The 27,158-nt window shown below is 44.5% G+C and overlaps 2 long non-coding RNA genes across 2 annotated transcripts in view; both read right to left on the bottom strand.

Annotated features, from left to right (window-relative positions):
- The window catches only part of LOC139082981 (uncharacterized), a 125,902-nt gene that overhangs the window by 8,695 nt on the left and 90,049 nt on the right, over positions 1-27,158 (bottom strand). The gene's annotated exons all lie outside the window — the stretch shown is intronic.
- The window catches only part of LOC139082985 (uncharacterized), a 52,307-nt gene continuing 29,241 nt past the window's right edge, over positions 4,093-27,158 (bottom strand). Inside the window, exons 2-3 of the long non-coding RNA XR_011539412.1 lie at positions 5,555-5,725; positions 4,093-4,149 (exon numbers count right to left, since the gene is read on the bottom strand). This is a non-coding gene — a long non-coding RNA (uncharacterized lncRNA). The remainder of the gene's footprint in view (positions 4,150-5,554; positions 5,726-27,158) is intronic.

The raw sequence follows: 27,158 nt of genomic DNA, 5'->3' as shown, positions 1-27,158 counted from the left end.
GCATGTTCACAGATTACTGTCTTTTTGAAAAATTCTTACAGTAAATTCATGAAGTAAGGTGTTTCGTCAAAATATAGATTAGAAAACGAAAGTATAAAAAGGATAAGTTATTTGCCTAAGATTTGCTTGTATGTAGTTCAGTAGTTCATGAATTTCCTTGGTTCTGAGAATTTGCTAAAAGCTGTGGACCGTCTTCTCAGGAAAGTTCTCGTTTGCCAATAAAACAGTGTGCGTGTAACTTAGGGAGGTTGCCCCGCAGACTCGAACGCCGAACGCCGGGGAACTGCAGGGCGGAGACCGCTCAGGGCGCTCCGCACGTGCCCTTCCCGCTCCGTCGGGACTCCTCGTGGTGTCTTGGAAAAGGGGAAACTTCATCACCTTAAGTTGTTTGTGGAACAAGGCAAAGTAAATATAATTTTAATTCAACTCTCAAGGCGTTCTACAGACTTCACTGCTGGAAATTCCAGAATTGGTAGCTATTTTAAATGCCTTTTCTACAGATGGAGAAACAGAAGCTTAGGAAGTAAAATTAAGAAACCTGACCATGTGATACGGGAAGATGAAAAAGAAAATCCAGGAATCTTCTGTGCAAACCAGCAACACCAAACTTGACAAAAGCCCTCTCTGTATTCTTTTTACAGAAATCTAAGCAGGCTAGGTAATTCTGACCACCCTCCCACTGAAAACAACAAAACTTAATGGGTAACTGGTTGGTTGGTTGGTTTTAAACTATTGAACTAACAGGACAGGAAGAAATTGCTGGGTCAAAATCCGAGTGAAAATGGGCCCCTGGAAAGAGAACAAGGCGCTGAAGCTGCTTTTGTCCTGGGGCATTTACCAAACCTGAGGACCACGGGCTTCAGTCTTTAGGGCCTGACAGGACGTGGTGAACAGAAATCAAAGACCCTTCTGCTATAAAGTGGGTCCCCCAGAGTTGTCCTTCAGGAGGAGGATGCGCCAGGAGTAACCCAGCCCCACACCACCAGGGCACTGCAAGAAAAGTTGCTTTAGCGCTAGGCAGACCAAGGTAGAAAAACTCTCTAAGAAGGTGGCATTGCAAGCCAGCCCTTGCACCTGCTTGCAGTGCCAATTCACACCCATGTTACAAAAACCTCCAGCTGTACGTTCAGATCAACCGGGACTGGCAGAGCTCCCTAATGCTGACAGCGCACGTCCTTTCTGAAAGGATACCCTTTGTCCTGAGCCTTGGAATTCCCCAGACTTTCCTAAGGAGTATAAACAACTCGCAACGTCACTTACCACACAAGGAAACAAGACACCAGGAATGAGCGGCAGAGAAGGGATCCATAAAAGGTTCAGGTACTGAACTTATGAGACATTATAAAGTAACTATGCTTAATGTGTTTTTTAAAGATAAAACGGCTTGCAGATATCTGCAGGGAGTCAAATTTTTTAAATGACCTAACATTTGAAAAAGGCATTAATAGAATTTCTGGAAATAAAGAGTATGGAAACTGCGATTAACAATCAGCATGGAAGGAACCAAAGGGAGGATAGGTCAGGAGGAGTTATTCAGAATGTGGCACAAAACAGACAAAATCAAAAGGAGTTAAGCAACACAGGAGAGTGGAAGGGCCTAATGTAGGTCTAACCAGAGCTATAGAAGAAGAGGAAAGAGAAAAAAGGGGTAGAGGCTATATTTCAAGAGATAGGGCTCAGGACTTACCTGAACTGATAAGCGACAATCAAAAGATTAAAGAAGCTCAAAGATCTCAATCAAGATAAATTTTAAAAATCCCCCTCAGACACATTATAGTGAAACTACGAATCAACAATAGCGAAGTGTTAAAAGCAGCCAGAGAAAAATGGGTTGCATTCCAAGGAAAGAGATTAACAGCCGAGCTCGACAGTGGAAGCCAGAAGACAGTGCAACATCCTAAAAGGACAATGTCCTCAAAGGAAATCACTGCCAACATCCCACTAAAAATATTTTTCAAGAATGAGGATAAATTAAAGACGTTTTCAGATCACCAAACACTGAAAGTTTGCCACTAGCATCCCTTCACCAAAGGAAAGCCTACGAGATGAAGGAATGAAGAGCAATCAAGTGGTGAGTGTGTGTGGGCAAACTGAGCGAACTGACTGTGTGAAACGACGATGATGATGGCTTCTGGATTTAAACTGGCAGTATTTAAAATCTACAAGTAGAGCGTAAGTCAAGAGCAAGGTAAATGGAATTGCAAGTGTTCCAAGGCACCTGAATTGTCAGGAGCTTAAACCTATTGAGCCATTTTAGACTTTGGTAAGTGTGTATGTTGAACTCAGAGGAATAGGAACAAGGTGTGTTACTTTCGACCTAATGGGAAAAGGTTAAAATTTTTCCAAAGAAGGCCAAAAATGGGAGAAAATGAAACAAGAGGACAAATAGCTAAAAAAAAAAATAAGATGAACGATACCTACGCTACATACATAACATATATATGAATGTCACATACATATCTCCTATGTACGCACACAAAATCAATTAAAAGAATGTTTTTTAATCCAACTATTTGCTACTTACATGAGACCTGTCTAATATATAAGATGCCAATAGGTTGAAAATATTTTTAAAATTAACAATTTACTGAAAATAATTGCTGCTATTTTCCGTTAAATCAGATGACTCTGCCCGGGGTTTCTGACCCAAGCTGGCTGAAACAACACGTTGCGTCACTGGGCTCCAGACGGGTGCCAGCACAGTGTGGCGCTCGCCAGGAACACAGCATTCCAGCCCTGTGCTCATAGCCTTGTTGACCAAGCCTTTGGGGTCATATGTGCCTCTCTGTCTCCCCTCAGATTAGGGTGCTGCCCAGGAAGCCACACTTAGGAATGGCAGAAGACACTTCCGTGCGGGAAAAGAGGCATTCCGAGAAACAGAGCCTGCTGTTCATTCTTGTTCTCAACCCTCTAGCTTCCGATGTGCATGTTTTCCCGTCCGTTCTCTGTATCTTTGGCGGGGTTTCGGTGCCTTACCCTCTGTCTCAGCAGGTGGAGAAGGAGAGGATAGGATGAGAATTACCCATGGGCCTCTGCTGAACCACTTGCCATGATTCCCGAACACCTGGCACTTGCCAGGCTGTGACAGCGGAAAGGACCTGTGTAGTCTGGGTAAACTGCCAGAGAATCCTTGAACCCCATCACCTCAGGCTGAGAGTCCTGCTCTGTATAAACCACTGCCCAAATATTGATGCAAGACTGTGTCCAAGTGCTTTATAAACCACATCGCCTCCACTCTTGCCCTCGTCAGCAGTGTGCTCCCTTCTGCTTGGAGAACAACGCACAGCGAGAGATGGCCAAGAAGGGTTCTGTGAGGTCCGTACAACGTGTCCTCACCCCAGCCTGCCCGAGGAAGGAAAGGTCACTGTGTTTTTCCTACAAGGAGCGAAGAGGAGAATGACTCAGCTCTGGGAAAAGGACACATTTCATATCATTTCCAGGCTCTGCAAATCTATTACCATGTCAAAAGGTCCTTTCCTTTCCTCTTCACATATGATAACCTGGAAAAATAAACCTCTAAGGAGGCTCCTAGCAACAATTCTCTGTACAGAAGGCTTCTAGGTGAATGCTTTCCTGCGGTATCTCTATTCTCTACAAGGGGCAAGCACTACTGTTATTATCAGGAAATGACAGCAAGCATTTTGGGTAAATGGAGATACAAGTGCTGCCTCCTAAGTCAAAACAGTGGGGGGCCCAGGACTCCTCCAGAAAGGAGTTTCCAACTGCTGGCGGTGAGTGTGGAGAGCTTTCTGCTGTTGAGGGCCACTGGCCCACTGGAAACTCAGGACCATGTAACTAAAGGCTACTTAATTTAGCATTGTGTGTGAGTATGTGTATACGTATGTATGTATACACATGTACACGTGTGTATATATACACAGTATATACACACGATATATACACACAATATATACACATATACACACATAATATATACACACATGTATATACACACTATATATACACACATGTGTATACACATATATACACAAATATACACACTATATATATACACATATATACACACTATATATAGACAATATATAACATATATATACATATATACACAAATATACACACTATATATATATACACACATATAAATAAAGAGAGAGAAATACCTCATTCTTCCCTCAGCTAGTTTTGAAACTAGGAATAGAGAAAAAAATAATCAAAATATGTGCCACAAATAATTAAAAAGCTATTTCAATCCCATATTGTGCCCAGGGATATTTTAAATCTTGATGGGCAAAAAATATAACTCATTGGATAAAACGATTTCTTTGGCAGGTCCTTATGCTTCCACCCCTAGTGATCGTGCACGGTGAGGGCAGGAACAATGCCCGACCTTTTCAGCTGCACGTTCCTAAGGCCGAAGCCAGGGCCAGGCCGTGGTGGACTCCAACAGCTACACGTTGGGGGAATGAAGCCTGGTCATCCTACACCTCTCACTTCTGCCTCGCGCCACCCCCCACTGTCACGCCACAGCTCTTTCTCCACCTATCTTTCCTGCTCCATAACCCCCAGGACCTCGTGACCTGGAACCAAATGCTGGTGACTTTTAAGGCAAAACGATCAGTGGGACCTGGTCAACCATTGAAGTAGCCCTCATTCCTCTGCAGCTTGGGGGGAATTCCAGGCTCGCACGGCCATCTGCTTCACCCAGAAAAGGTCAAATCAGGTCATTCCCCAACAGACCCCCAAAACTACTACAAGTGGCATGAAGCTCTCCTCATGAGTTCACTGTTCAGAGGCCTCAACTCCCAGGGCAGTCAGACCCCTCAACAAAACCTCTGATCCTCCAGACCATGATTTTTCCTTGTTACTTTTTGACCACAACTTTCAGTAAGAAACATTTCACATTGCAACCCTGTCAGACACATGTATGTACGTTACTGAAACCCTTCCTTTGCACAGTGTACTCTGATATGGCCGCATCCATTCTGCTTAGTTCTGTTCTACTCTATTCTTTTTTTTTTTTTGCTGAGGAAGATTTGCCCTGAGCTAACATCTGCTGCCAATCTTCCTCTTTTTTTGCTTGAGGAAGATCAGCCCTGAGCTAACATCTGTGCCAGTCTTCCTCTACCTTGTATGTGGGATGCCTCCACAGCATGGCTGAAGTCCACACCCAGGATCTGAACCCACAAACCCAGGCCGCTGAAGTGGAGCACACAGAAGTTCAGCCATTTGGCCACAGGCCAGCCCCTACTCCACTCTTTTTTTTCATGCTGCTTCTAACCCACAATATTGATTTCTTTTTTTGAGGAAGGTTATCCCTGAGCTAACCTCTGCTGCCAATCCTCCTCTTTTTGCTGAGGAAGACTGGCCCTGAGCTAACATCCATGCCCATCTTCCTCTACTTTTTATATGTGGGATGCCTGCCACAGCATGGCTTGACAAGCAGTGTGTAGGTCTGCACCCAGGATCCAAACCGTGAAACCCCATGCTGCCAAAGTGGAACGTGCCAACTTAACTGCTGTGCCACCAGGCCAGCCCCACAAAATTGATTTTTTGAGCCACTAACGGTCATGACCTGCAGTTGAAACACACTGACCTAAACTGACCCCTGTACAGCATCACCGCCCCGGTCTTGTATTCACAAGATCATAGGTCTCCAGGAAGCCCTGGGTCAAGCAGGCTCCTAAGCCAAATTTAGGGGCTCCGACTATAACCAGACGAGCTTCAGGAATGTGGTGATGAGCTGGCTTGCTCACTGTGCCGTTTCCTATGTAAAGAAAGATAGAACAGAAGGGAAAGAAATTAGCAATTTTACTTGCCAACTGTGTGCTAGGCATGCTAGGTACTTTGCATGAATGGCTTTCCTTCACCCCTTCAACAACTCTCTATGGTAGGCACCATCCCCACTTTAGAGGTGAGCAAACTGTTCGGCACAGATGGAAAGTAACATGCCTAAGGCCACACAGCTAGAAAGGAACAAAGAGATGGCCAGCCTGTGTGAGCCCACAGGCCACCATGCTCATCTTCCTGACTATACTGCATCAGCCACAGGAAGGGTGCTTCCCTCTGACCCTTCTCCCTTGTGTCTGTCCACATGCGGCATCTTACTCCACATCTGGCCTTATATCACCTCCTCCAGGAAGGCCCGTCCAAGAAGCCACTGTTTATCAGCCTCTAGATATACGACTGGTACTTTATTTTTCCACGAGGTTCTGCAGCGTTTGGTCATTGTGTGTGCAGTATGTGCACAGTCAAGTGTGTACGAGTGTGTGCAAATGTGTGTCTATTGCTCTTCTGCTGCCGAGATCACACATGGGCTTTCAGTAAGCAGGCACTTGCAGTTCTTGGAGCTGCACGCCAGGCTCTGTAATTCTCTTTTCTGGCGCCTCGTCTGACCCAGCTGCTTGAGAATGAACTAGCTAGAGCGTTGCCAGCTATTTTTAGTGCCTTCCAACGCTGACCTAGGCTGTTCGCTGAGGAGGCGGCAGGAGCTGAGAAGGGCTACGTCAGCCTCATCAAAACAACTTCTTAGGCAGCTCACTGCCTGCAGCTTGGGGACAAGGGCTGAAAATAAGAAATCATACGTGCAGAGCTTTCCAAGTGGGGAAAATAAAGAGCAGACAACCCAGACTGCCCACCAGCAATCCAGAATGCCACCTTAGCCAGCTGAGGCCGTGGGGGAAAAGGGAGTAAAGAACATAGAGACGGCAGGGAAGGGCACCCCAAAAAATCTCTCAGCCAACCAACCCCTAAGAGCAAAACAATGAAAAGACCCGGAGCTTGGCTCCCCTCCCTGCCCTCCTCCATGAGCTTTCCTCAAAGGTTTTCTGGTTTACATGGTACTGTGGGAAACCGGGAGCAGCTCGCCCAGGCCCTACACTTAGAGAAGCATTCCGCACTCACACCCTGGTAAGGAGGACTCGGCCTCATAGATACAAGGCAAATTCCTTTGGTTGGAACATGTCCTTCTTCAGACTGGAATACTCAAAGCCGTCTAACTGCCCAGGTGTCAATTTAGTGTATATCCTGATCATTGGATCACTTTTAAACACTTTTCTACATCCATTGGTTTAAAGATATGTAGAGAGAGTATAGATACATAGAGATAGATGAAATATATATGTGAATACGTGGAATATCCAGAAAGATGTATGGAGATTATACTCAACACTTTCACTCTGAGATCCACATTAGGGATGACAATTAGTACTTTAGAGAAAATTTGTCTTTCAGTTCTTCTATTTGGGTGAATTCACAAACATTTGCTCAAAGGAGCTCTGGCCAAATAGAACAAATCAGGCCTTTTTGAATCTATTGAACCAGTATTTTTGTCTTGATTTAATAGAGTAAAAGTACCTAGTTTCTCAGCTTTCCTCTCTTTTTCAGAGAAATATGACAAAAATATTGATGTTTTACAGTACAGCCAATGGTTCCTTTTTTGTTTTCTCAGCTTAGCCCAGATCTGAAGATTGATATGCCGGTGTCAGAGCCAGCTTCTTTTCAAGAGGTTTTGACGTTTAAATAACCCATCTATCTATGAACACATTTCTTCATAAGAGGTAGTAGTGTCCATTCCAAACAAATTTTTAGCATTATCAATGAGCTGATTCTTATGATAAAATATCAAATGTGAGAAGGAATTCATTTTCACCCCATTCCAAATGAAACTCAAAATTCATTGTTTATAGTATATTTCTTCATACCTAAAAATAACTAATATTTAATATCATCAAATATCTAGTCAGTGTACTAATTTCCTCAATTGTCTCATAATTCTTAAAAATCTATTGGAAGCACACATGGAATATTCTCCAGTACAGATCACATGTTGGGCCACAAAACAAGTCTTAATAAATTTAAGAAGACTGAAATCATTATCAAGCATCTTTTCCAACCACAATGATATGAAACTAGAAATCATTTACAAGAAGAAAAGTGGAAAACTCACAACTGTGTGGAGATTAAACAGTACCTACTGAGCAACCACTGGGTCAAAGAAGAAATCAAAAAATATCTTGAAAAAAATGAAAATGGAAATACAACATAGCAAAACTTATAGGATGCAGCAAAAGCAGTAAGAGGGAAGTTCGTAGAGATAAATACCTACATTAAGAAACAAGAAGGATCTAAAATAAGCAACCTAACTTTATACCTGAAGGAACTAGAAAAGAACAAACTAAGTCCAAAGTCAGTAGAAGGAAGGAAATAAAATTGCAGTGGACATAAATGAAATAAAGGCTAAAAACACAATAGAAAAGATCAATGAAACTAAAAGCTGGTTTTTTTGAAAAGATAAACAAAATAGACACACCTTTAGCTAGACTCACCAAGAAAAGAGAGGACTCAAATAAAATCAGAAATGAAGGAGGTATTACAACTGATACCATAGAAATAGAAAGGATCATAAGAGACAGTATGAACAATTACACACTAACAAATTGGACAACCTAGAAGAAACAGATAAACTCCTAGAAACATACAACCTACTAAGACTGAATCATGAAGAAATAGAAAATCCGAATAGACCAATTACTAGTAAGGAGATGGAATCAGTAATCAAAAACCTCACAACAAACAAATCCAGGACCAGATGGCTTCACTGGTGAATTTTGCCAAACATATAAGGAAGAATTGTTACCAGTCCGTCTCAAGCTCTTCCAAAAACCAGAAGAGGAAGGAGTACTTCTAAACTCATTTTATGAGGCCAGCAGTACCTGATACCAAAACCAAACAAAAACACTACAAGAAACAAAAAGTACCACCAATATCCCTGATGAACGTAGATGCAAAAAATGTTCAACAAGATATTAGCAAACCAAATTCAACAATACGTTGAAAGGATCATACTTCATGATCAAGTGGGATTTATTCCAGGAATGCAGAGAAAATTCAACATCCACAAATCAATCAATGTGATACACCACCTTGACAAAAGGAAGGGTAAAATTATATGATCATCTCAATAGATGCAGAAAAAGCATTTGACAACACCCTTTCATGATTAAAACTCTCAACAAACTGAGTATAGAGGAAACATACCTTAACATAATAAAGGCCATATATGACAAGCCCACAGCTAACATCATATTCGTGGGAAAAAACTGAAAGTTTTTCCTCTAAGATCAGGAGCAAAACAAGGATGCCCGCTCTCACCACTTTTACTCAACATAGTACTAGCAGTCCTAGCCAGAGAAATTAGGAAAGAAAAATAAAGAAAAGGCATGCAAACTGGAAAGGAAGACGTAAAACTGTTGTTATTTACAGGTGACATGATACTATATATAGAAAACCCTAAAGATCCCACCAAAAAACTGTTAGAACTAACAAACGAATTCAGGAAATTTCAGGATACAAAATCAATACACAAAAGTTGGCTGCATTTCTATTCACTAACAATAATCTACGAAAAAAAGAAATTAAGAAAACAATCTCATTTACAATAACATCAAAAACAATAAAATCCTTAGGAATAAATTTAACCAAGGAGGTGAAATAACTGTATACTGAGAAACATAAGAAACTGGTGCAAGAAATTGAAGATGACGCAAATAAATGGAAAGAGACTTCGTGCTCATGAATGGAAGAATCAATATTGTTAAAACGTCCATACTACCCCCAAGCAGCCTACAGATTCAATGCAATCCCTATCAAAATTTCAATGGCATTTTCCACAGAAATAGAGCAAACAATACTAAAATTTGTATAGAATCACAAAAGACTCTGAACGGCCAAAGCAGTCTTGAGAAAAAAGAACAAAGCTGGAGGCATCACACTTCCTGATTTCAAACTATATTATAAAGCTATAGTAATCAGGACGGGATGCTATTGGCATAAAAACAGATATATAGATCAACGGAACAGAATAGAAAGCCCAGATATAAACCCATGCATATATGGTCAATTAATTTATGACAAAGGAGCCAAGAACACTCAATGGGGAAAGGATAGTCTCTTCAATAAGTGATACTGGCAAAACAGTACAGACACATGAAAAAGAATGAAATTGGATCACTATCTTATGCCATCCACAAAAATCAACTCAAAATGGATTAAAGGCTTAAACATAAGACCTGGAACTATAAAACTCCTAGAAGAAAATACAACCTCCTTGACATTAGTCTTAGCAATGGTTTTTTGGATTTGACACCAAAAGCAAAGGCAACAAGCAAAAAGATAACAAAAGGAAAAATAGGTGGGACCACATCAAACTAAAAAGCTTCTGCACAGCAAAAGAAACCATCAATAAAATGAAAAGGCAACCTACAGAATGGGAGAAAATATTTATAAATCATGTACATGATAAGGGGTTAACATCCAAAATACATAAAGAACTCATACAACTCAACAGAAAAAAAAATCTGATTAAAAAATGGAGAGAGAAACTGAATAGATATTTTTCCCAGGAAGACATACAAATGACCAACAGGTACATGAAAAGATGCTCACTATCACTAACCATCAGGGAAATGCAAGTCAAAACCACACTGAGCTATGACCCCACACTTGTGAGAATGGCCATCACCAAAAAGACAAGAGATAAGTGTTGGCGAGGATGTGGAAAAAAGGGAACCCTGGTGCACTGTTGGTGGGAATGGAAGTTGGTGTAGCCACTATAGAAAACAGTATGGAGGTCCCTCAAAGAATTAAAAACAGAACTACCATGTGATCCAGATTCCACTTCAGTATTTATCCAAAGAAAATGAAATCACTATCTCAAAAAGATATATGCACCCCCATGTTCACTGCAGTATCATTGACAACAGTCAAGACATGGAAACAACCTAAATACCCTTCTATGGATGAATGGATAAAGCAAATGTGGTATGTATACACGATGGAATATTATACAGCCATAAAAAGAAAATCCTGCCATTTGAGACAACATGGATGGACTTTGAGGGTATTATGCTAAGTGAAATAACTCAGAGAAGACAAAAATGGTGTTATATCACTTACATGTGTAATCTTAAAAAAAAGCAAACACATTCATAGATACAGAGAATAGACTGGTAGTTGTCAGAGACAGGAAGTGGGGAGTGAGTGAAGGTAATCAAAATGTACAAACTTCCGCTTATAAGGTAAATGACAATGTACAGCATGATGACTATTGTTAACAATGCTGCATTGTATGTTTGAAAGTTGCTAACAGAGTAAATCTTAATGGTTCTATGGAAAACAGTTTGGAGATTCCTCAAAAAATTCAGAATAGAACTACCATACGATCCAGCTATTCCACTGCTGGGTATCTATCCAAAGAACTTGAAAATACAAATGTGTAAAGATACATGCACCCCTATGTCCACTGCAGCCTTATTCACAATAGCCAAGACTCGGAAGCAACCTAGGTGCCCATGAAGAGGTGAATGAATGCATAAAGAATGCATGGTGTATATGTGGAACATATACACAATGAAATACTACTCCGCCAAAAGAAACATTGACACCCGGCCATTTGTGACAACATGGATGGACCTTGAGGTATTATGCTAAGTGAAATCAGTCAAAGGAAGAAAGTCAAATACCATATGATCTCACTCATAAGTAGAAGATAAAAACAACGACAAACACATAGCAACAGAGATTGGATTGGTGGTTACCAGAGGGGAGGGGGGGAGGGCGAAAGGGGTGATTAGGCACATGAGTGTGGGGATGGATGGTAATTAGTCTTTGGGTGGTGAACATGATGTAATCTACACAGAAGTCAAAACATATTACGATGTACACCTGAAAGTTATGTATTGTTATAATCCAACATTACTGCAGTAAAAATAAATAAATTAATTAATTAAATAAATAAAAAATATTTTAAAAAAGAACTTTGTATGGACTTTGACCATGGTCTTTTCCTGTTGCTCATAGTTAAGTGAAATGAATTTTCCTTTTACTTTTGCAAAGGATGGATAGCCAATAATAGTTTTTCTAGCCTCACATATCTAGAGCTCCTCCTGTTTGTTGTTTGTGATAAGAAATATGGCCTTAATACTTTCTGAAATATGCTCCAACTTACCTCACCTGCTTTCCTTCATCCCCTCTTTCCTCTGTCCCTACTGTCATTTTCTGCTCAATTTCCATGCTACTCCCAGCCCTGTTTCCTCAGCGTAGTATTAAGAAAGCTTAGCAGGAGAAGGAAGAGCATGCGCAGTAGTGATCAGATGCAGCCCATAAAGCCTAAGAGATTTACTATCAGGCCCTCGCCAGAAAAGTTTGCCAATCCCTGTCCTAAAGCAACGACCTTTCTCTGGAGGGCTGCTCCCCATCCCATGGGGTCTGGATGCTGCTGTCAACCACCGTGCACCATGACAGCGGGGAGATGGGACCCAAGCAGGAGTCTTTCCTGGAGGCCATACGCAGAGAGTATGGGAGGTGCTATGGGTTTCGCCATGGGTGTGCAGACCTCAGGCTGCTGGTGGCCACTGCTCTGAGCCACAGGGAGGAGGCTCATTTCCAATGACGGAAAAAAAGGCTCAGGTTTGGAAGGAAGTTGGGATAATTAATGAAACCTCTGAGTCAAGCTGAAGCAGCTACACCCCTGAGCTTTCCAGCTACGTGAGCCGATAAATTCCCTTTTCTGCTTGAGCTCGTGTGAGGTTGATTCTGATGCTGCGACCCCAAAAGCCCAGACTAACACAACTGTATAAATGAAAACACATGGATATGGGCATTTATAGGATTTTTCTCAAATTATTCCCTACTAACTCTGGGGGGTTTTTAGCTATAAGAGGATTAAAGACTAGTAAAAGCTTAAGAAGGGATGTAAGAGAAATTGCTTTGTGAGCAAGAGAACACTGCAGCTAAGGTTTTGTAAATTAGTCTAAATTTTTAAAAAGTAGCCACTAAATAAGTTCAGCTTATGGTTTGTAACTAGAATGAAGGGAAGTAATTGGGTTAGTGAGAAAACTAACATCGTGTGGGCCAGCGTTGGGAGAGTTTGAATTAGAAAATATAAATGCCTGTTTTGTGGGATGGAACCAATCAGAATCAAAAAATCAGAATTTTTGAAATTCTGGAACAAGGATCTACTGCAGAAACCCTGATAAAGACAACAGCTTGGGAGCCACTGCTCTAATATGGGCATCTTAACTCTTTAACAATTAACGTGTATTTTATATTTTGCTTACTTTGGGGTTTTGTAGATGATAAAGGTTCAAAGTCCTGATTTCTGTTATCTGTATTCAAACCAGCACCAGATGGTCTCACCGATGCTGCAGAAAAACTTCTCAGTTGATTTCACCTAGTCGTAGCCAAGATCTAGGTAAATTTTTTAGATCTTTTATACCAAAGTCAGATCCAAAACAAACACTAACAATGACTGGGGTGTCAGAAAGGCATGGAACAAACATTTAAGGCTCATTAAGATGTTTAATGATATATCAGAGCAACAGTCTCTTTATCTTGACGAGGACGGTGAACAAAAATCTGACCCAGATAAATAATTTAGAGTTGGCTCTAATTAGCTCCTGATGTGTGTCTCTGGGCACTAAAATCATTCATGTGTAAGCCGACAGATGCCAAGCCCTCAGGCTCTTGAAGGCAGCCTCCTTTCTGTCTTCCTGAGCGGGTGAAAGTACCAGCAAATGCTCTCAGACACAGAGCGGGGCAACAACAAGCCCAGGATGGCCACACACTCACCTTACGAGCCCACAGATGAGACAGACCCTCAGTGGTTCTGTGGAAAGGACCCCAATGGCCGTCAGTGCCACAGGTGGGAGCCTCTGGGCCCCATCCACGAGGGACAGCCGACTCCAGATCTGTGCATGACCGCCCTGGCATTTGTCCACACAGTGCTGCTTCATGCTGGAACAGAGACGTGTGAGGAAGAGGGCAGGCCAGCAAGAAACAAACCCCTATCGTTTTCTCTTCTTCTGATCCTTTACAAAAGAGCTCCTTTCTGTATAGTTTTCCTTAAAGTCTCTGAAACCGAAGGGAGCTCGTTCTTGATCTGAATGAGAAAGGGAATCATAACAATGCCTGTCATCCTGGGTTTTGCTCAATTTGTCCCCCAACAGTAAATGCCATTCTCCCTGATTTGATCTTCTAAGAACTGAACTGGGCCACTTCCCAGACAGCTCTAGGAGCTGGCTAAAAATCAGAACTTGGGTCACAGACTGGAAAATGATGCTTTGAATTACCCTCTTGGCTTCCCCACAGACCCTGTCTGCAACCACTTCCTGGAAGCTCGGGGTGACTTGTAGCAAAAGTTTTTGTATTCACTTCCTATCTTAACCCAGCCTAGAAAGAGCCTCCCGCCAAGGCCCTTAACAACAGCAGCAGCAGCAGCAACAGGCAACAAACCAATTTGACAAACGTCATCCCATTTGACTTCACAGCAATCCTGTGACCGAAGACAAGTACTGTGGCCTTTCTGTGGACTAACAGACCGAGATTCAGACACGTTAAGCAGGAAGGGGAAGGAGCAGGCCCTTGAAATTCAAGTCTGTTAGCTCTAACTCAATTCAAGGATGTGGGCCCTGATGTTCAGAGAGGTTAGATCACCTGCCCAAGTTATCTCAACTAATTAGCTACAGACCCTGGAGTTAACTAGTTAAATAACTAGTGGAAGCAGAGAAATCTTCCTCTCAAATGTTAATAGGAGGCTAAACCCTAGTAGCTGGTGTTTTGTCCATCTCCTGGAGGATGGAATGGCTCTGCTCTGTCCTGCTCCAGAGCGCTCCTTGGTGACAGAAGAGGGACATGGATTTTAACTTGACAGAAGAAAGATGATTGTCTAACGCTTACCGTCGTCAATCTTATACCTCAGAAGGAGAGAGAGGGTCATGCAGAGATCGCCTAAAAATGTAGGCCATCCAGGGAGATCCAAGCCACGGCGGGCTCAGAAAACTTCTCAGGTCCCTTCCAGTCCCAAGGTTTGTGTGAGTCCCCGGAAGAGCCAGGAGGAAGGAAAGAGGCTTTGAAAGCAGAGGTGATGACTCAGTGAGGGTGATGCGGCATCTTCAGTCTGGATGGCGACCAGAGAATAAGGAACAGATTTTTCTTTATTTTCCAAGATGCTGGCAGGGAGAGCAGAGGGGAAGACAGTAAGAATTAATACAATTGGAGTTGGAGACAATAGAATGGGGGAAACAAGCAAGTAGGGAGGAGAAGAAAGAGAGGAACAGCTTATGTGTCCTTCAAGAGAACCATCGGAAGGGGCGCTACATCTCAAAACCGAGAAAACCTGATCAACTCAACCCCAGGTATTCCACAAAAAAAGAGAAGGTATCGCCTAATTTTTAAAAATTCAGAAACTTATTTTTAGTCTATTTCTTCATTTCTTCCGTGCAGAAATATCCAACCAAGCATCACGAGTGGTCTTGTGGGCTGGCTAATTGTGACCTCCAAGAAAGATACGTCAAAGTCCTCACTCCCAGTATCTCAGAACGCCACCTCACCTGGAAGCAGGGTTTTACGGAGGGTAACCAAGTTAAGATGAGGTCATGAGAGTGGGCGCTAATCCTTATGGCTGGTGTCTTTATGAAAAAGGGAAATTTGGACCGAGAGACGGACAGGCACACAGGGAGAAGGCCATGTGACAGAGGCAGCAGAGATGGGGGGCATCTACAAACCAAGGAACGGCAAAGATTGCTAGAAACCACCAGAAGCTGGGAGAGGCTGGAACAGAGTGTCCCTCACAGCCCTCAGGAGGAACCGACCCTACACACCTTATCTTGGGCTTCTGGCCTCCAGAATTATGAGGCCATACGTGTCTGTTGTGTGAGCCCCCCAGGTTGTGACACTGTTACAGTAGCCCTAGCACACCAACACAGCTGGCCGTTCCGGGTTTCACTTTCCTGCACACGCACTTTATAGTAATGGCCCGGGGTGCTCCGAAGTCATGAAGCCCCAAAGGAAGTCAGACAGGAAATAATCACAGAGGTCACTGAGGACAGCTCCTCGTTTACAGACAGGTAAATCGAAATCCAGGAGAAGGAGTGACTTGCCCAAGATTGCACAGAGGCAGAGCCATGAGTGAAACCCAGGCATCCTGGCTTCCAGGCCGCAGCTCTTTCCACCGAGACCTGATTGCACCCAAACTGCAAAGACAGCCCTTGAAGAATTGCACGCTGCTGCCTTCATCTTAAGTGTGACACCTGAGGCTGCAATTCATCACGTCTCATGGCCTGACCACTGAGAGACGGGGTCATTTTACTCTCTAGGGAGTCTGACCAGGGGCTGCATCAGGGAGGTCAGAGCTGGAGGACCAGACGCACCTGCTGTCTGCAGACACATCGGATTGTGGTCCTTCCCAGCTGCTTCCTTTGCAGCCTCGCCCAGATGCTCAAGCCGCACAACTGGGAGGGCAGGAGAGGAACCCATTCCACCTCAGCTCAAATGCCGAGACAGAACCAGCGACTGCAACACACATTTGCACAGGATCTTATGGAATTCAGCTCCGACGCCCAGGTAAGCGCTCAGGGATGCAGGCATTTCTTTCTTCTCCTCTCCAACTATATGAAAAGATAGTCCTGGGCTACTTATCTTCAGCCGCATAGATTGGAGAGCACGGGGCCAGAGTTTTAAAGTGGCTTATCCCCCCAAGTCAGAAGGCATTGGGGTTGGTCCCCTCTCCAGAAGTCCTCAAAAAGTGCAAGAGGAAAAGAACTTCTTCACAAAGGGGGCTCCAGCAGACCCTTGATCTCTGTCCCACCCAGTAAACGCACCCTATGCCAGATAATCCCACACGTCAAGGGCAGCACTGAAGTGAAAGGCTGGTGGGAAAGGCCCGGCACTGTCCACCAGGTGGGAGTGAAGGAGGACAAAGGGAGGACTCGCCCTCCTGCCATCTCCCGGGCTCTTCTCTTCTATTTGTCTCTCAGCAGGAGGAAAGGGGCAGAACCACAGTCAAAGTGGCCCCAAGCCCCGAGGAGCTGAGGGCCCCGTGAACTGTGCTTCAGCTGGCCCATCGTCCTTCTAATGCCTTCTCACACCCTACTCCTTCCCCCACCACAGCCAGATAGAACTTTCCTGAATCCACCAGATTCCCATGGTTTCCAGCTCGGTGCAGACAGATGTGGCAGTGAAGGTGAGCGTGTGGCCTGTTTGCCTTCAAGGTGTAGAATCAGAGACTTCTCCGCTTGTAGCCTGACCCGGCTGCCCAGTCACTTTGTACGTCTCTGGGCTTCAAAGAGGACTGCATGGATCCAAAAGTGGATTACCATCGCTGCTGTGTCCTTTGAGTAGATACTATTCATACTATCTATACATATATGCTGTGAACTGAACCTTTGTGGCCTTCCCAGCGTTCATATGCTGCAGCCCCAACCCCTGTGTGACATAATAGCATTTGGAGATGGGACCTCCAGGAGGTAATTAGGGTTAGAGGAGGTTGTGATGGTGGGGCCCTCATGATGGGATTAATGTCCTTATAAGAAGAGGAGACACGAGACCTCTGTCCACCACGTGAGGACACAGCGAGGAGGCTATCTACAAGCCAAGAGGGCTCACACTGCAACCCGACCATCCGCCACCCTGCTCTCGGCCTTCCAGCCTCCAGTTTGTGAGAATTCAACGTCTGCTGTTTAAGCTGCCCAGGATGTGGTATTTCTTACAGCAGCCAAGAGCTAACTCAGACATATGTGTATGTGTGTGTGTGTGTGTATTTTTTTTGCAGGGGGAGGGTCTGCCCAACCCTTCCATCCTCCAACCTTTCACACGCCCATCCCCTCCTCATCCACAAAGTGACCCAGGGAGCAGCCACGTTTGGACAGTGTGCCCCTGTCCCTCTACACCCACACACCCCCTTAGCCCATTGGAACAGCCGATGTCCCCGCCTGGGGAATGGGGAATTTGGACTCAGAAGTTCAGCCCCAATTAGGCCGCACTCGTAAATGGAGGAGGTACGATGCAGGAACTGTTGGCAATGGCCGTTTTCTCCCAAGTGGATTAGAACGTGGAGAAAACCACTCTTCAGCCAGAGAGATGGATGAGGCAGGCTTGCAGAGAAGCAGGAAAAACAGAGAATGAGGGAAGCCTTAAGTCAACATGGGGCTTTTATCTCCAGTTCCAGAACAGCCCCAGGGCCCAGCAGCCTCCTGACCTTGCGTTTCCTGAGAATCCTTTGACCTGAGCTAGCTCATGTAGCTTCTGTGGCTTCCAGCCAAGAGGCCACATTTACCAGAAATCATCTATGAAACCAGCGGCTGAGGAACCACTGGCCGAGGCCAGAGCCCCTGAGAGCACCTCCCAAGAGGCCTTACAAATCCATCCAACTGTATCTTTCGAGCCACAGTTTACCACCCTCCCTATGAGGGTGAAATCCGAGTTTTGGGGGTGACTTCATGACATCAGGACGCTCTCCTCACCCTTCTTATGCTCTGAGCTGGTACACTGACCAGTCAAAGTCTTGCATTCCTTCAGCTGCCACATTTTAAGAAGGAGAGTAATGGGCCACAGTGCCTTATCTGAAATTCTTAGAGCCCAATGTTTTCAGAATTCAGAATTTTTCAGATTTTAAAAGTATGGCCCATGCCCTATAAATGACATAACTCCCCCAGCAGGGTCTGGGGCTACCCCTTAATCAAATACATTAATATTTCTGCAGCAAAATGTACAAATATTTTTCAGACTGGGTTAAATCAAGATAATAGATACTTTCATGTCAAGGTTTCCTGCCAAATAGATTCAGATCAGCTCAGGCCAGATTTTGCCTTCAAGTGAGTTAGGAAAACCTTAGTTCCAGATCCTTCAGTATTGCGGTCATGGACTGTTACTAACCCACATTCAACAGAGAAGTAAACTGAGGACTAGAGAGGGTAAGCATTATTACTCTTACCCGGCATGACTCAGATAACAGGCCACGTTGAGATCCAAACTTGGGTGCCCATCCCGTGTACATTGTGCTCAACGCTGGGAAACGCCAGACTACCCTTGTGATCTTCCATCCTCTCCCGCTCCTGCTAAATCCAGCCACGTGGTCCTTCTGGACCACAAACCCTCCAAGAGCTTTCCTCCATCAGGACCTTCGCACCTGCGGCTCCCTTCCTGGGATCGTCTGCCTCCCGCTCTGCAGATGCCGCAGTTTATGCATTGTTGACTCAGTGAAGGCTTCCTTAACACCCCAATCGGAGGCACCTACTCACCTGTTCCCACATCACCTTAACTGTCATCCTTGCCCCTATTGGTGTCTAATGTTTCTTTCCGATCTTTTAAACGACTTTCTCCCCCTGTTGACTCTAGCTTCTTGAGATCAGGAACCTCAGCTGGTTTGCCGTCTGCTGTATCTGCCATGTTCTGAATACTGCCTAGCACATAGCAAGTAGTCTATAAATATTTCTTGAATCAATAAGCAAGAAATTGTGCTTCCATTTGGGGGGCCTGTGTTTGCTTTGTTCTTTTGAGAAGCCTGTGGTCGTAAACAAGGGGAGGTAGAAGGCAAGTCGTGTAGCTGTGTCGCCCCGTTGTCCAGCTCCACCTCCCCTTCTTCAATAACAGAACTCCGGAGTCCCAGCGGAGAGGCTGCCACGCAGCGGGAGTCCACTGCTCCCAGCATCCTTTACGGCATGGACTTGGTCAACCGAGAGTGGGTGCAAAAATGGGCCATGCCATTTCTGAGTCATGCCCTTAAAGGAAATGTGAATTCTGCCCCTGGCCCTCATCCCCTTCCCGCTACCTAGATGACGTCAGGTTCTAAAGGAGCCTCTTTGGACCCAAAGATGGAAATTTTGTCTTGAGAACCACAGAGCTGCCTCGCCTCGGACAGCTTACCTCCTGTCTATTAGACAGAAATAAGCTCCCATCTTGTTTAAGCTGTTGTATTGGGGGGGTTTTAGTTACAACAGCTGGGCTGGTACTCTGACTATCACAAGTTTTTAAGTCTTTTTCAGCAATTTGGAATGTTCTTGCTGTATCTGGTCTGCCTCTGCAGGAACAACTACCCAAATACTATCTCACATTTTTCAGTTTGTTTCATCCTTACCGTTTTTCAGGTTAGTTTCTGTGTCCCACAACATATTGCATTTCCAACCCTTCCCCTGCAGAGAGGGAAAGGAAACACACTGAGTGAATGCCTGCGAGGGTCCGGTAACCACGCTACATGCCTTGCCTGTAGTATCTTGCTTAATTCTCCGAATAGATCTGTGAGTCCAGGTCATTATTTTCATTATTATTCATTTTGTTATTTCATTATACATTTTAATATTATTTCATATTATTTTGATAATAAGAAACAGGCTCAGAGGGGTTGAGTGACTTGTGCAAGATCACATAGCTAGTAAGTGGTAGAGCTGGGCTTTAAACCCAGGCCGTATCCACGTTGGCTCCTTCACTACTCTGCACCTACGGTGTGCTGTGCACCATGACCCACGGCTTGCATTTGGGTTTTTAGATTTTTCTTTGGACTATAACTGATTTCATGAATATAACAGTATGACTTTCACTTCACAGCTTTCTGATCTTTATTTATGACAGCTTTACATGTCCAACCCTCCATCTCTTCGGGCCACGCTCATTTGTTTCTAATAAATTGTGGTAAAATATTCCTAACCTGAAACTTACCATTCAGCTATTTTAAATATGCAGTTCAGTGGCATTAGGGACATTGGCACGGTTCTACAACCACTCGCCTCTGTCCATCTCCAGAGCATTTCATCCTCCCTGGAAACATGTGGAACGCTCCACGGATTTGCGTGTCCTCCTCACACAGGACCAGACCTGTTGGCTCTGTGTTGTTCCGGTTTTAGGATCTGAGCCTTCCAAACAAGAGCAGGGGCCAGGAGTTTAAGTCGCTGGTTTTCAAATTCTTGGCTCCTCTCCTTTTTTCTTTCTTTCTGTGACCTGCAGCTGGCCACTTAGTAATGAAATGGAGCGTCCTCGTCACACCTGTGCCTGTTCAGAGTCATGAGCAAGAGGAGGGAGAAACAAACAGGAATCTTTATCAAACGGCTCTTCTCTCTGTCCTCTGCCCCCTGGATCCCCAGGAGTCGAGCAAGGAAAATGGAGAAGATGCACAAACTGCCTAATTTGAATCCAAGTCCTCTTGCAGTTCCTTAGCCTTTCAAATGGTGAGGAATGACTCTGATTTGCTCTGCTCTGGCAAGACTCCGAGGGTCCTCCCGCGCTGGGGCTGAAGGAGAGGTGGGAGTCATCCTGTCCTGCCCCTCAGTTCAAGTATGAGACCACCGAGGCTGCAGTGAGGCAGGATTCCCACTGTTCAGAGCTCTCTCTACCTTGACATCTGCAGGCAGGTCTCGCCAATACCCTCCTGTTCCCTCTTAAGTCTCTTCAAAAGCCTTTCTTTCCCTAAAAGTCCATTTTAAGTCCATTTAAAAGCCTCAAGCCCCATCACTTCCTCACAACAGAGCCATTCGGTCCCTTGTGTCGTCTCAGCCCGGCGCTAGGAGGCTACTAGAAGACCTCAAAACATCGGCGCCATCGTGGATGCTGTGCTCCGCCACCCAGACCCCCACATCAGGACTGCAGGGTTTGCTCCCCCAGCTGCCCGAACGTCGGTGGCTGACCGTCCTCAGCTGCCAGCCCCCAGGGCTGTCCCTTCCCCAGGGCAGCCTGCATCCAGGGACTAGTGCCCCAACGCGGGGCAAGATGAGGGCCGTCCTCGCTCCATACCCACCATGATGACCTTGCAGCCCAGCTCCTCCCTCTGTCCAGCTTGGCTCCTTCCCCTCGCCGACACGTGCAAACCCACTTGTTCCCCTAATACACCTCCTGCACCCTCACGGCCCATCAGAGACTGCTGCCCGGAAGCCGGCCTGCCACAGCACCCAAATGGAAACAACAAGGAGGCTTCAGTTAGTCAACGTTGAACGGGCAGTTTACAGACGCCGCGTTATGTCAACTCCAGTTCCGTATGATCCAACGTAGTATCCTGTCAAAAACATTCACCAAAAAGTCATATGTAATTTGTGGTGTAGATGCACACTCATGCGTCTGCCTTCCAACAGCAGGGGTGCGAGGGGCTATGAAGAACCGAGAGACAAAACTCAAGCTACTGCCAAGATTCGGGGGTAAAGAAAGGAAACCAAAGCACAGACCTAATTCACTCTGCATGACTCTCTGTCCAGTCTGAAGGGCTGTCTGCCCCTCAGGGTTTCGTCTGCATTGCCAGCTCCCAGGTCCTTTTTCCATTTTCTCCTTTCCTTCTTTCTACTCTCACTCCATCCTCTAGAGGTTTCCCTTGTCTGCAGGAAAGCATGGCAGGGGGGAGGACCACGGTTTACGGAAGGAAACAAATTTTGTGCAATTCTCTCTCCTTTCCACGAAAGGCTTTTTCATGATAACACCAACATTTGAGAATTTCCTGTGTTCATTGTCCTTTCAGTCTCTCATGACAGTTCCCCGAATCTCTACAAATAAATTAGCTGATCCACTGCTCGAAAAAATCCTTTGTCCTCACAATACTATTCCTGGGAAGAGGCTCTGAGTTTAGTGTGTTCCTGCCACTTGATTATGTTGTTTATTGCGCTGATTCAACCCATAAGTAAAAACAGACCTCAGTGATATGGCAGGTTCAGTTCCAGACCAACAAAATAAAGCCAATATTGCAATAAAGCGAGTCACACAAATTTTTTGGTTTCTAGTGCATATAAAAGTTATGCTTATATTACCCCGTAACCTATCAAGTGTGCCATAGCATTGTGTTTAGGAAAACAATGTCCATACCTTAATTAAAAAATACTGTATTGCTGAAAAATACTAACCATCATCTGAGCCTTCAGTGAGTCGAAATCTTTTTGCTGGTGGAGGGTCTTGCCTCAATGTTGACGGCCGCTGACTGAGCAGGGTGGTCGCTGCTGAAGGCTGAGGTGGCTGTGGCAATTTCTTACAATAAGACAACAATAAGTTCGCCACAGCGATCGACTCTTCCTTTCATGAACAATTTCTCTGTAGCATGTGATCCTGTCTGACGGCATTTTACCCACAGTAGAGCTTCTTTCAAAATTGGAGTCAGTTCTCTCAAACCCTGCCACTCCTTTATCAACTAGGTTTATGTCATATCTAAAACTTTTATCATTTCCACGATCTTCACAGCATCTTCACCAGGAATAGATTCCATCTCAAGAAACCACTTCCTCTGTTCATGCATAAGAAGCAACTCTTCATCCACTAAAGTTTTCTCATGAGATGGCAGCAATTCAGCCACATCTTCAGACTCCACTTCTAATTCTGGTTCTCTTGCTGTTTCCACCACATCTGCAGTGACTGCCTCCACTGAAGTCCTGAACCCCTCAAAGTCATCCATGAGGGCTGGAATCAACTTCTTCCCAATTTCTGTTCACGTTGATATTTTGACCTCTTCCCACAAATCATGAATGTTCTTAATGGCATCTAGAATGGTGAATCCTTTCCAGAAGGTTTTCAGCTTACTTTGCCCAGATCCATCAGAGGAATCGCTCTCTATGGCAGCTCTAGCCTTATGAAATGTATTTCTCAAACAATAAGACTTGAAAGTTGAAATTACTCCTTGATCCATGGGCTGCAGAATGGATGTGTGTTAGCAGGCATGAAAACAACGTGAATCTCATGCATCTCCACCAGAGCTCTTGGGTGACCAGGTGCGTTGTCACTGAGCAGCAAGATTTTGAAAGGAATCTTTTTTTCTGAGCAGTAGGTCTCAACAGTGGACTTAAGATATTCAGTAAACCATGTTGTAAAGAGATGTGCTGGCATCCAGGCTTGTGGTTCCATTTATAGAGCACAGGCAGAGTAGATTTAGCATAATTCTTAAGGGCCCTAGGATTTTCAGAATGGTAAATGAGCATTGGCTTCAACATAAAGCCATCAGCTACATTAGCCCCTAACAAGAGAGTCAGTCTGTCCTTTGAAGCTTTGAAGCCAGGCATTGACTGCTCCTCTCTAGCTGTGAAAGTCCTAGATGGCATCTTCTTCCAACATAAGGCTGTTCCGTCTACATTGAAAATCTGTTGTTTAGCGCAGCGACCTTCACGCATTATCTCAGCTAGATCTTCTGGAGAACTTCCTGCAGCTTCTACGTCAGCACCTGCTGCTTCCCCTTGCACTTTCATGTTATGGACACGGCTTCTGTCCTTACACCTCAGGAACCAACCTCTGCTGGCTTCAGACTTTTCTTCTGCAGCTTCCTCGCCTCTCTCAGCCTTCACGGGATTGAAGAGAGTGAGGGCCCTGCTCTGGGTTAGGCTTTGGCTTCAGGGAACATCGTGGTTGGTTTGATCTTCCTTCCAGACACTAAAACTTTCTCCATATCAGCAATAAGGCTGTTTGGCTTTCTTATCATTCTTGTGTTCAAGGGAGCAGCACTTTTAATTTCCTTCAAGAACTTTTCCTTTGCATTCACAACCTGGCTAGTTTAGCACAAGAGGCCTAGCTTTCAGCAGTCTCTGCTTTCAACACACCTTCCTCACTCAACTTACTCATTTCTAGCTTTTGATTTAAAACGAGAGACATGCAGCTCTTTCTTTCATTTGAACATTTAGAGGCCGTTGGAGGGTTATTAATTGGCCTAATTTCAATATTGTTGTGTCTCAGGAAATAGGGAGGCCCAAGGAGAGGGAGAGAGATGGGGGAGCGGCTGGTGGAACAGCCAGAACACACAACATTTATCCAAACTATGTTTTGCCACTTTACTTGGGGCCCGGTTTGCGGGGCCCCAAAACAAGTACAATCGTAACATGAAAGATCCCTGACCACAGATCACCACAACAAATATAATAACGAAAAACTTTGAAACACTGTGAGAATTACCAAAATGTGACACAGAGACACAAAGTGAGCAAATGCTGTTGGAAAAATGGTGCCAACAGACTTGCTCAACACAAGGTCACCACAAACCTTCAATCTGTAAAAAAAAAAAAAAAAAAAAAAAAAAACCGCAGTACCTGCAAAGCGCAAGAAAGTGAGGCATCCGTGTCGGCGTCCGGGCTTCTGATTGATACTTCAAGCAACTTTGAAAGTCTAATGATTGGTGTGGGGGTCCTAAAGCTATTGCAGCGTGGCTCTCCATCACCGTGTTGAACTGAGCCTGGACCTGCTGCCTCCCTTCTCCCTCGCTCCATCTGGGTGTTGGTGAGAACGAGGGGGGCACGAGGCACAGGGCCAAACGGCTCTGCATCCGCCCAGGATGCCCTCCAGGACCTGGTGAGGGCAGCCTGAGGCTGGGCCTGGCCAAGAGGACAGGAATGGTGCAGATGCCCAGGTCTGGTCCTTGAGAAACTCAAAATCTGGTAGGCAGGAGCATTCGACACACAAAGCTACACCTGCTATTAGTAAACAGATGAGAGCCTTTGAGAATAATGATTAGTGAAAACTGGGGGCAGCAAGGAGGACTTCCTGGGGAGGCAGGTTCAGGAGAAATGTTTCTTTTAAAATTTTGGGGGGGATTTTTTTGCTATAAAAGCAATCCATATTCTCAGTAGAAAAATGAGGCAAATCATATATGTATATTCAGATAACTCTAGTCCCGCAATCCAGAGATAACTGCTGTAGATATTTCTTCTAAAATTATTCCATTTAATTTTACTCTCATTTAGCAGGAAAAAAAGTGAAGTGAAACTAAAGGGGTTGCTAAACTGTACATATTTATTTCTTCAAAACAAGAGATGTACGAGTTACTAAGGAACTCTTCAAATAGATTACAGAAACAGGAGACTTTGACGTTAGGGTGAATGGATGTTTTTTTAAGTTTGTGCTTATCAATGGCCATAAGGCTAAGTTTCCAGATACTGAGTTTCAGGTGACTCTCTAATTAAAACCCAAAGCCACCGCTCCATGCTAAAAACAACCAAATCATCCTTCCGGTTTTTTTTTCAGGAGGGAAACGGAGAGAGAGAATGAGAGGGAAGGGGAACAAAACTTTACATCTGGGTTTACTCTCCGGGTGATGCTTCCAAAACATTATTAGGGCAAAGCCGATCTGTAAAGAAAACTGTGCTATAAAAATGGCAGACCACTTGCAGGAGTGAGAACCACTCGATACCGAGAAATGTACCCATTACAAACCCAAGCAGATTTGGTTTAATTCAGAGGGCCCAGCGCTATTTCTTATACACGAGCCACTGCTCAAATCTAACTCGCTTCCTATTTAGACCATGGCTTTTTTGTAGAGTGTTTCATTTTATTTCCCAGAATGCCTAGTGGCCATTCTTTTTCTTGGTGAAAACAGGCACTCATTTCCCCACCTCACTGAGAGCAGGATATCATGACACTTCTAGATCCTCATCACGAGATTGTGTAACGTTACCCACTTTCTTCCTGAAGTCTTTCCATGGAGCCCCTTGGCTTCCTGCTCTAATCTGGACTTGGTGCCGTCTAGGCGTGCGGAACAACTGCCTTCCTCCTAGGATTTCTTGTCATTGTCCTCCTCAATTGGTTCCTTGGGCTCCTTTTCTGCTTATCTCTAGAACAGTGCTGAGTAACTCTTCTAGAAAAGTACACAGAAGACAATCTTTCTGAGCCCTCGCCTGTGTCCAAAGATACCTTTACACTTAGTCTGGCTGGTATGTATTTCCATGTTCAAATCATCTCCCTGGGAATCTGGAACTCGCCACCCAAGCCTTTCAACATCCAGGGTTGCTGCTGGGATGCTCACCGCTCTGACATGAGTCCCTACACAGGAAATCTTACGCTTCCTTTCTGAAAACTTTAAGGCTAGCCTTTTATCCTTGCAGGGCAGAAATCTCACCAATATGTATCTAGATGGGCCCTTTCAATATGAAAACCGAAGTCATTTTCCTATTTTGAAAAGAGTTACGCCCTCCCCCCGCCCCCGGGTTCTCTTTCCATCCTTCTGAGAATCCTGTAGGAAGAGATGGAGTGTGATCTGCTTAGATCTCTTCTCAGCCTTTTCTTCATCTTCTTCATCTCTTTTTATACCATATCTCTAAGTTTGAGAAGATTTCTTTCTTCTGCTTACCTTCCAGATTACTTACTCGGTCCTTGGCTGCCTCTGTTTTACTTTTTAGACTTTTGTGGAATTTTGAAATTAATTTTGGGAATCCTATTTTCAAGCTTTCCCTTTCAAGAATTCTAGTTTTCTGACTATTCTTTTCAATGGCAACCTGCTTTCAATTTCTGGATATAACGTCCTCTTGAATCTCTCCACAGGTTCTAAGGAGACCTTCTCAAAAATTCTCTTCCGTATCCCCCGGGAGCAGGTTGCTCTGCTCTTCCTGGCTAGGCTCCTCCTTTGCACTGATGGTTTTCCTGAATTACCTGGTTATCTTTGTCCTTGGCTTGTTGACAAGCGGAGGGCCAGTTTGCCCCGGGCTTCCCTG

The sequence above is a fragment of the Equus przewalskii genome, chromosome 4 (genome assembly GCF_037783145.1).
Source record: "Equus przewalskii isolate Varuska chromosome 4, EquPr2, whole genome shotgun sequence".
In the NCBI taxonomy this organism is placed as follows: domain Eukaryota; kingdom Metazoa; phylum Chordata; class Mammalia; order Perissodactyla; family Equidae; genus Equus; species Equus przewalskii.
The sequence above is the reverse complement of the archived record's forward strand: the minus strand, read 5'-3'. Positions and strand labels throughout refer to the sequence as shown.